The sequence below is a fragment of the Mustelus asterias genome, chromosome 9 (assembly GCF_964213995.1).
Source record: "Mustelus asterias chromosome 9, sMusAst1.hap1.1, whole genome shotgun sequence".
Taxonomy (NCBI): Eukaryota; Metazoa; Chordata; class Chondrichthyes; order Carcharhiniformes; family Triakidae; genus Mustelus; species Mustelus asterias.
In genome coordinates, this window is record NC_135809.1 from 98,033,979 (window position 1) to 98,042,054 (window position 8,076).

Here is an 8,076-nt window from a genome sequence, read left to right on the forward strand (position 1 = left end):
GCATAACCTACCTGTTAACTTACCCAGTGCAATTGCTTCCTGGCTGATGCATGCTAAAAGAAAGAAGAAGACTTGGCCAAGGAGAGCGCAAAAGAGCAACTAGTAGCAAAGAAGGGTCAGTGACTGTGGAGGAGGAGAGACAAAATGCAGGAGAAAAATAGTGATGGAGTAGTGTGAAAAGAATAAACTGAAAGTAAAGGAGAAAGACAAGAATTGAAGGGAAGGCAAAAGGGGAGAGTCAAGGACTGAGCAGTGATGCAAAAGTGAGAAGCAGATGAGATGAGAGACAAGAGAGGAATGGGGGAAGAGGCAAAAGTGGACAGGATTGAGGATATAGAGGTACTTTTTTGCAGAGTTACTGGTACCACAATGCATGGCGAGAGAAACTGCATTTTTAGATGCTTAATCCCAAAAGTCTAACTTAGACTAAAGAGTTGAATTCTAGGCGAAGTGAGGGAGAGGAAATGATCTTGACATCAAGGCATTATTTGACAAAATGTAGCATCAAGGAGCTCTAGCAAAATTGAAGGCAATGGGAATCACAGGTGAAATACTACATTGTTTGCAATTATATCAAGACCAAAGCAAGATGGTTGTCGTTTTTCTTTATTTACTTATGATATGGGTGTTGCTGGCTAGACCAGCATTTATTGACCATCCCTAGTTGCCCTTGAGAAGGTGGCAGTGAGCTGCCTTCTTGAATCGCTGCAGTTCCTGAGGTGTAGGTACATCCACAGTGCTGTTAGGGTAAGGGGTTCCAGGTCTTTGATCCAGCAATAGTGAAGGAATGACAATATATTTCCAAGTCAGGATGGTGAATGACTTGGAGGGGAACCTCAAGGTGGTGGTATTCCCAGGTATCTACTGCTCTTGTCCTTATAGATGGTTGTGGTTCTGGAAGGCGCAACCTAAGCAACCTTGGTGAGTTCCTGCAGTGCATCTTGTAGATGGTGCATGCGGCTGCCACTGTTCATCAGTAGTGGAGGGATTGAATTTTTGCAGAAAAAGTAGCAATCAAATGGGCTTCTTTGTCCTGGATGGTGTCAAGCTTCTTGAGTGTTGGAGCTGCACTCATCCAGGCAAGTGGAGAATATTCCATTACACTCTTGACTTATGTCTTGTGGATTGTGGACAGGCTTTGGGGAGTCAGGAGATGAGCTACTCACTGTAGGATTCCTAGCCTTTAACCTGCTCTTGTAGCCATAGTATTTGTATGGCTAGTCCAGTTCAAATTCTGGTCACTATGCACTCGTTCAGGGAGCCTGTTCTCCGCGTGGCATGTAAGTAAGTGTGGTGCTTACTCTTACCGTTCCGGGTCTCCACTGTCAAATTACCCCTGCACCAAAATCCACTTCTAAATCTCCCCAAGACATTGGGGCCAGAGCATCCGAGCACTCCCTGGGAGAGGGCTGCTCCCCAGGAGCCAGGACATTATTATAGCAATCTAGAAAATATGAAATGGCCAACAGCAACAAGGAATAAATGATGATGACAATCAGACATCTGATTTGGAGAAGCTTCATGGCATTTGCTGCTTTTGCCTCCCTCCCCTCTTTATTCTCCCTTCTTCCAAATATATCTTTTGTTCTCTTTCTTGCCTTGCTTGTGCGTGTGTGTGAGTTGTGTGTGAAGGAGCGCTCCTTGCAGATCCATTTGCATTTGCATACTGGCAACAAGCTGTTTGTAACACCAACACAGTGGGGGGGGAAACAAATTTCATTCTGGTGGCCATCATCTGAATCAACACATCATGAAAAAGCCACCCAGAGACTTCACAATAAAAACAGTGTGTGTGAGTTAAGGATAGAAGGTTGAGAGAAGTGTGTGGGTGACTGAGTGCGTGTGTGTGAGGGACAGAGATTGAGAGAAGTGTGTGTGTGTGAGCGATTGAAGAGAGTGGTGTGGTCCCTTGGGTCTATATTAGATTCAAAGTCTGCAGCAATATTATTGAATTCACAGAGAGAGAGAGAAAAGTATTAGTTACAACAGACAAACTTCCTCCTGACTGGCTATGCTTTAGGTGTGTGCTTGCTTTGAAAGTGTGATTCTCTTAGCCTTGGGCTGCTACAGAGGGCACTCAGCTCTGGCAGGCTGGGGCTGGAGAGAGCTTTTAGTTTTTTTAGTGGGGGCTCCTGCAGTCCTTCCTCTGCTGATTCTTCTCTCTGAGAGCGATCGAGTTGTACCCAACTGCTATTGGAACAATTTGCATCTGCTGTGTCCGGAACCACAATGAGCTGCTGGCTACTCTTGCTGCTGTTGGCCAGTGTTGTGCTCATCACAGGAACCAGGAACAGTTTCTTCTCACCCTGACCCAGCTTCCTTCCACTGAGCTCAGTCACTCTCACTCACTGCTCTCTCTCCCCTCACGCTGCTTGCACTTTTTAATCATTGAAACTCCCCTCTTCTGGTTGTATTTCCATGGTCTCCTAACATTCTTCACCCCCTCTGTCTCCCCTTCCAAAATTCCATTCTGGAACTGGTTTCTGCTCGTCACTTCACAAGTGCTCATTTCACTGAAACTAAGGAGCCTTGTCCCAGAGAGAGAGCTTCTGTGGAATCACAAACTTTCATTTATTTCCCTTTCTCAATTACCTTACAGACTTTAATATTGCAAACACTGTTCATGGATTAAGTTGTGCTGTTAAATTTGAGATTGAGAGTTATGCATTCAATTGGTTGTTGCTGCAAGGGAGATGGGGGGATTAAATGTGTTACTTACACAAAAATATGCACGATTGAGTGTATGAAAGAGGTTGAAGGAGTGAGTGAGTGTGACAGAATATGTATGTGAGTGAGGGCGAGAGATTCAGGGCATTGAGCGTGTGAGGGAAAGTTTGAGCATGTGCATGTGAGATATTAAAGTGTGTGTGTGAGATTGTGCACAAAGGCTCATTTGAAATGCAAACATAATTGGGCAGAGGGGCATCACCTCATTAGGGGAGGGGGGTCCAGTAATGAAGATGAGCGTGGGGGCCCACAAAGTGCTATTGGCTTCAGTGTCTGAGCAGTTGCGAATGATACTCAACATTGTGCAGTCATCAGAAAACAACACCACTTCTGACCTTATGATGGAAGGAAGGGCATTGATGAAACAGCTGAAGATGGTTGGGCCTAGGACACTATCCTGAAGAACTTCTGCAGTGACATCCTTGAGCTGAGATGATTGATTGCCTTTATCCCAGATATGACTCAAACCAGTAGAGGGTTTTACCCGGTTCCCATGCCCCCTCCCCCCAGGGGACCATCTGTCATTTTTTATTCTGGTTTGTTTTCAACGTGCAGTGACTTTTGTCCTCCTATTAACACATTCTGCTGTCTTACCTTTATACTATTTTTAGCACTTCTTTAGTCTTTAATACCATCAATAACACTCCCGTTGTCCTGTGTCTATGGCATCTTTGTCAATCTCCCCTTAACTCTGGTCTATACTTGACTTCTATTCTGCAACTGTTATTTATTGCTCTCTCAGTTGAACTATGAGAAAACATGGATCCTGCGATCGCACAATGCACTGGCTTGCAAAGTACAGCCAGACAAAACATACAACACATAACACCTATGCTCCCAAATTCTTATTCAGTGCTCCCACAATCTGTCACCTACCTTGACAATACCAAAATGTATTCCAGTTTGGGTCTTTTTGCATTTTCTGCCTTGCGTCATAAGGCAGCACCCTTCTAGGCCAAATGTGCCTGTCCCCAGTACAATCTTATTCTAGTCCAAATCATATTTTTCAAGGCTAGCTTGCTTCAACTGGCTTCATACTTATATCCTTCTTGTTCCCAACCTCTCCAGTGTATCTAAACTCATCTCTGACTGATTACATATCCCAATGTTTGCCAGTTCTCCTTGAACCTTAGCTTCCCAATGTTTCCCAGTTCTCCTTCAATACAAGTTTCCCAGGTCCCCTTAGTCTTCAAATTCCCTCTTAAATGTTTCCAATCTTTTGAGTACTCCACTTATCCACTTTTCTGAAGCCTCATACCTGGTCCTGAGAATTTCCCATGGCTGACTGCCCTCCCCAAGTCAAGACTTGGAGAATTTCCAAAGTCATGGCACTATCAAAATATTCCCAGACCACAGACAACGATCTAGCCGAGTTTTCCCAGATCCCTAGTTCAACTCTTGCCCACTCTGCCTTAGGACATGATCCCCTCTTCCTACTCTCCCCTATGCGAGCGTCCAATCATTTGATTCCTGGACAGAGCCTTGTTTCCCAGCTCCTTCCCTGCAAAGGTGCAGCACGCCTTCAATTGATTGCCTCCAGCCCAATCTGAGCAGCTGGACTTATGTTGCCCTTTCAAAGAGGTAAGAGACTTTTTTTAAAACACTGTCAGCAAACGAACGCGAGAAAGGACATTGAGATCTTCGACAAATACAAGAGAGGCAGGTGACTGCAGACAGAGTGAAACCGAAACAAATAAACTCGGGAATAAAAAAGGGATACCAGGAAGAGAAAATAACGAGATCAGCATCACCATAGGACTGGGATGAGAGGGAACGAGTCTAGAAGACGGGGGCAAACATAGAGTGCAAGATAAACAGAAAGAGTCCCTGGAATATTTTATGTTCAAGAGATCACTGATGTGGGACTTTGTCTGAGGCACTTGAAATGCTACATTTATGATAATCAGCAAAGACATGTTTGGGAAGTTTCTAATAGCGGGACTTTGAGAATATTCAGTGAGGTTGGATTGCGCCTGATTGATGCTAAAGCAAGGTAAACTTAATCGTGGTTATTTTGTATCCGAGCATGTTTACATCAACTTTTCATTAAGAGTTGATTAAAATATGTCAAATAAAAAGTAATGAAACACAAATAAGGCTTTGCAAAGGTCAAATCATTACCTATCCCATTAATAATGTTTCTGTAATGATGCCGTTGGAAAAAGTTCTAAATATTTGATCTCGGGGTAGTTGTCTGTTTAATAAAGGGGCATTTGGATCGACTCGGGTCTTCTGCTGGACTGGGGTTGCGGGAGCTCTTTCTGAACAGCCTAGCATACCTGACCCGGTGTCAGAGTGGTTTTCCAGGTACTTGTCCCCGGACTGTTACAATGCTCACTTTTCATTCGCATTGAAGCCAAAACAACACACACTCGGTAAACAAGTATGACATCAGATTGCCGAACCCCAGGGTAGTCGGGGTTTTTAAAAACGTCTTCACCTGGCTCATAGCTTCCGCCAAACGACTGCAAGCACCATGGAGAGCGCCCAAACCGCACTGTGCTCCATATATTAAATCATCCTCCCCGCATTGTTTAACATTCAAGCGGCCAGGGGTGAAAGCAAAATGCAGCTCGACACGGAAAAGGCATCTATTTCTTAGCTGTGTGTGTGTATCTGTGTGCGTGTCTGTGTGGGTGTGTCTGTGGGTGTGTGTGTTTGTGTGTCTGTGTGTGTGTGTGGTCTCTGTGTATCTGTGTGTAGGTTGTGTGTGGGTGTATCTGTGTGTGGACTGTCAGTATGTAGTTGTGTGTCTCTGTGTGTGTGGGTGTCTGTGTGTAGGTGGGTGTGTGTGTGTGTGGGTGTCTGTGTGTGTGTGCATCTATAGGTGTGTGTGTGCATCTGTGTGTGCATCTGTATGTGTGTGTATGTGTTTTTACTCCCGATCTGTAGTGGCATTGGGACTCCAGTTTTTAACCTGAACTCAACCAACCAGTGTGAAGTCGGCAGAACCTGAGTGCGAGCGGCTAAAAATATAACCAGAGGAAGGAATGTCAGTGCCGACCTACTTCTGCGGGAGAAAAAAAGATGGAGTTTGAACCATAACAAAGCAGGACATTTCGCTGACAGATTTTAATGCCACCTTTCTGCGCTCTTGCCATCTTCGCAACTGGTCTTTCGCTGCTGTGTTGAACGTGTGTGAACATCTTTGTAACACTCAATGGCACAATGTTTGCAGCCTAAACCCTCCAGTAAAACATGATCACCAGATATAAAGAGGTAAGTTGATGGACATGGACATCTCCTGAGCATGGTAGCATGACAAGGTGCTCAGGAAGCGTCGCCTTTGTGTAGTTTGGTTTTGGGGAGCAGTTTGTCAGAGTAACCCACACCGGGAGTACAAGGCAATATTTTACCCCATTCTGCCGCAAACATGCTGTCAGCGCCCCCCCCCCCCCCACTGTTTTAATGTTTGTGTTACCTATTTTCCATGTTTTTAAAATGGTATTTGTTTTAAAAGGAATCCCCCGTTAAAGAAGAAAGCTCAGTTGTTGCCAGGGTAAGTCAGTCCAAAGTGGGGCATTTTTCTGAAAATGACGTTTGGCAAGGGGACGCCACTGGAGTTGTTGAGCCAATGATGTGAGAGAGAAGGGGAGGGACAGGAATGCTGAGGCTGGAGATGGGGGAAGGTCAGGGAGTGGGATCAAGGAAATACCCAATTCAATAACAAACCCATGCCGCCTTTGAAATTCACACCATTGAAGATGTGCATTACAGTATTTATTTGCTGTCCTGCTCAGGGTCAGTTTTACAACCCCTCATCTTCACTGCAGAATATTTTAGATTCTGCTACTTATCAGAATTACACATTGACGTGCTTGGAAAAAAAATCACATTGTTCCATCAAAAAGTAGCGGATAATGGGAGGGAACGCTTCTTTCCCTTGCTCACTTTGCATCTTCTGCTCGTGTTTAGGTAGGTTTGAAATTATGCCTGGTTACATCGGCAGCTTTATGCTCATAACGATGCAGTATGTAGGTCAGTTTGATGAGAATTGGGCGATGGGAATTGATGCCAGCATCAACACAAGGCATACACATCGCTCCATGGAGTTTGTGTCCTTTCTGCTGGTGTACAATAGATGGCTCCCTGCCAGCTCTTCTGTCTGTTACACAACTGAACTCTTGACGGTGTTTGGTCCGAAGTGTACCAACTGACAATGAGGTCCTGCTGGGGTTAAAGTGTGAACAGGTTCACTCTAGTCCTTTCAGTGCCACGCTTGGAATCGATGGATGTGTAATGAGGCTGTCAATATATCCCAACAAAACATTTCATAAAATAATTACATTCTTACCTTTAACCTTGCTATCTGACTATGTAACCCAAATCTTGGCGAAATATGGTGAGATTTTCTTATACTCCAAAGGAGCTATCACGCAGTAATTGTTTTCTTGGCTGCTGGCATTTCCTAACCCTTTTTTTCACTTGTGGGTTTTACTGATAAACCCAGCAGTATTATTTTATCCCTTTGAGGGATGTGGGTATTGCTAGCAAGGCTGGGAGTTACATAATGTTAATAGTGTAATGTAAAGAATGATGGTGTCTCGGGGTAGAGTGATGCGGTCTCGGGGTAGAGTGATAGGGTCTCGGGGTAGAGTGATAGGGTCTCGGGGTAGAGTGATGGTGTCTCAGGGTAGAGTGATAAGGTCTTGAGATAGAGTGATGCGATTTCGGGGTAGAGTGATAGGGTCCCGAGGTAGAGTGATGGGGTCTCGAGGTAGAGTGATGCAGTCTCAGGTTAGAGTGATAGGGTCTCGGGGTAGAGTGATGGGGTCTCAGGGTAGAGTGATGTGGTCTCGGGGTAGAGTGATGGGGTCTCGGGGTAGAGTGATGGGGTCTCGGGGTAGAGTGATGGTGTCTCAGGGTAGAGTGATGGGGTCTCGGGGTAGAGTGATGGGCTCTCGAGGTAGAGTGATGGCGTATCGGAGTAGAGTGATGGGGTATCAGGGTAGAGTGATGGGGTCTTGGGGTAGAGTGATGGGGTCTTGGGGTATAGTGATAGGATCTCGGGGTAGAGTGATGGGGTCTCGGGATAGAGTGATGGGATCTCGGAGTAGAGTGATGGGGTCTCGGGGTAGAGTGATAGGGTCTCGGGGTAGAGTGATGGGGTCTCGGGGTAGAGTGATGGGGTCTCGGGATAGAGTGATGGTGTCTCAGGGTAGAGTGATGGGGTCTCGGGGTAGAGTGATGGGGTCTCAGGGTAGAGTGATAAGGTCTTGAGATAGAGTGATGTGATTTCGGGGTAGAGTGATAGGGTCCCGGGGTAGAGTGATGGGGCCTCACGGTAGAGTGATGGGGTCTCGAGGAAGAGTGATGCAGTCTCGAGTTAGAGTGATAGGGTCTCGGGGT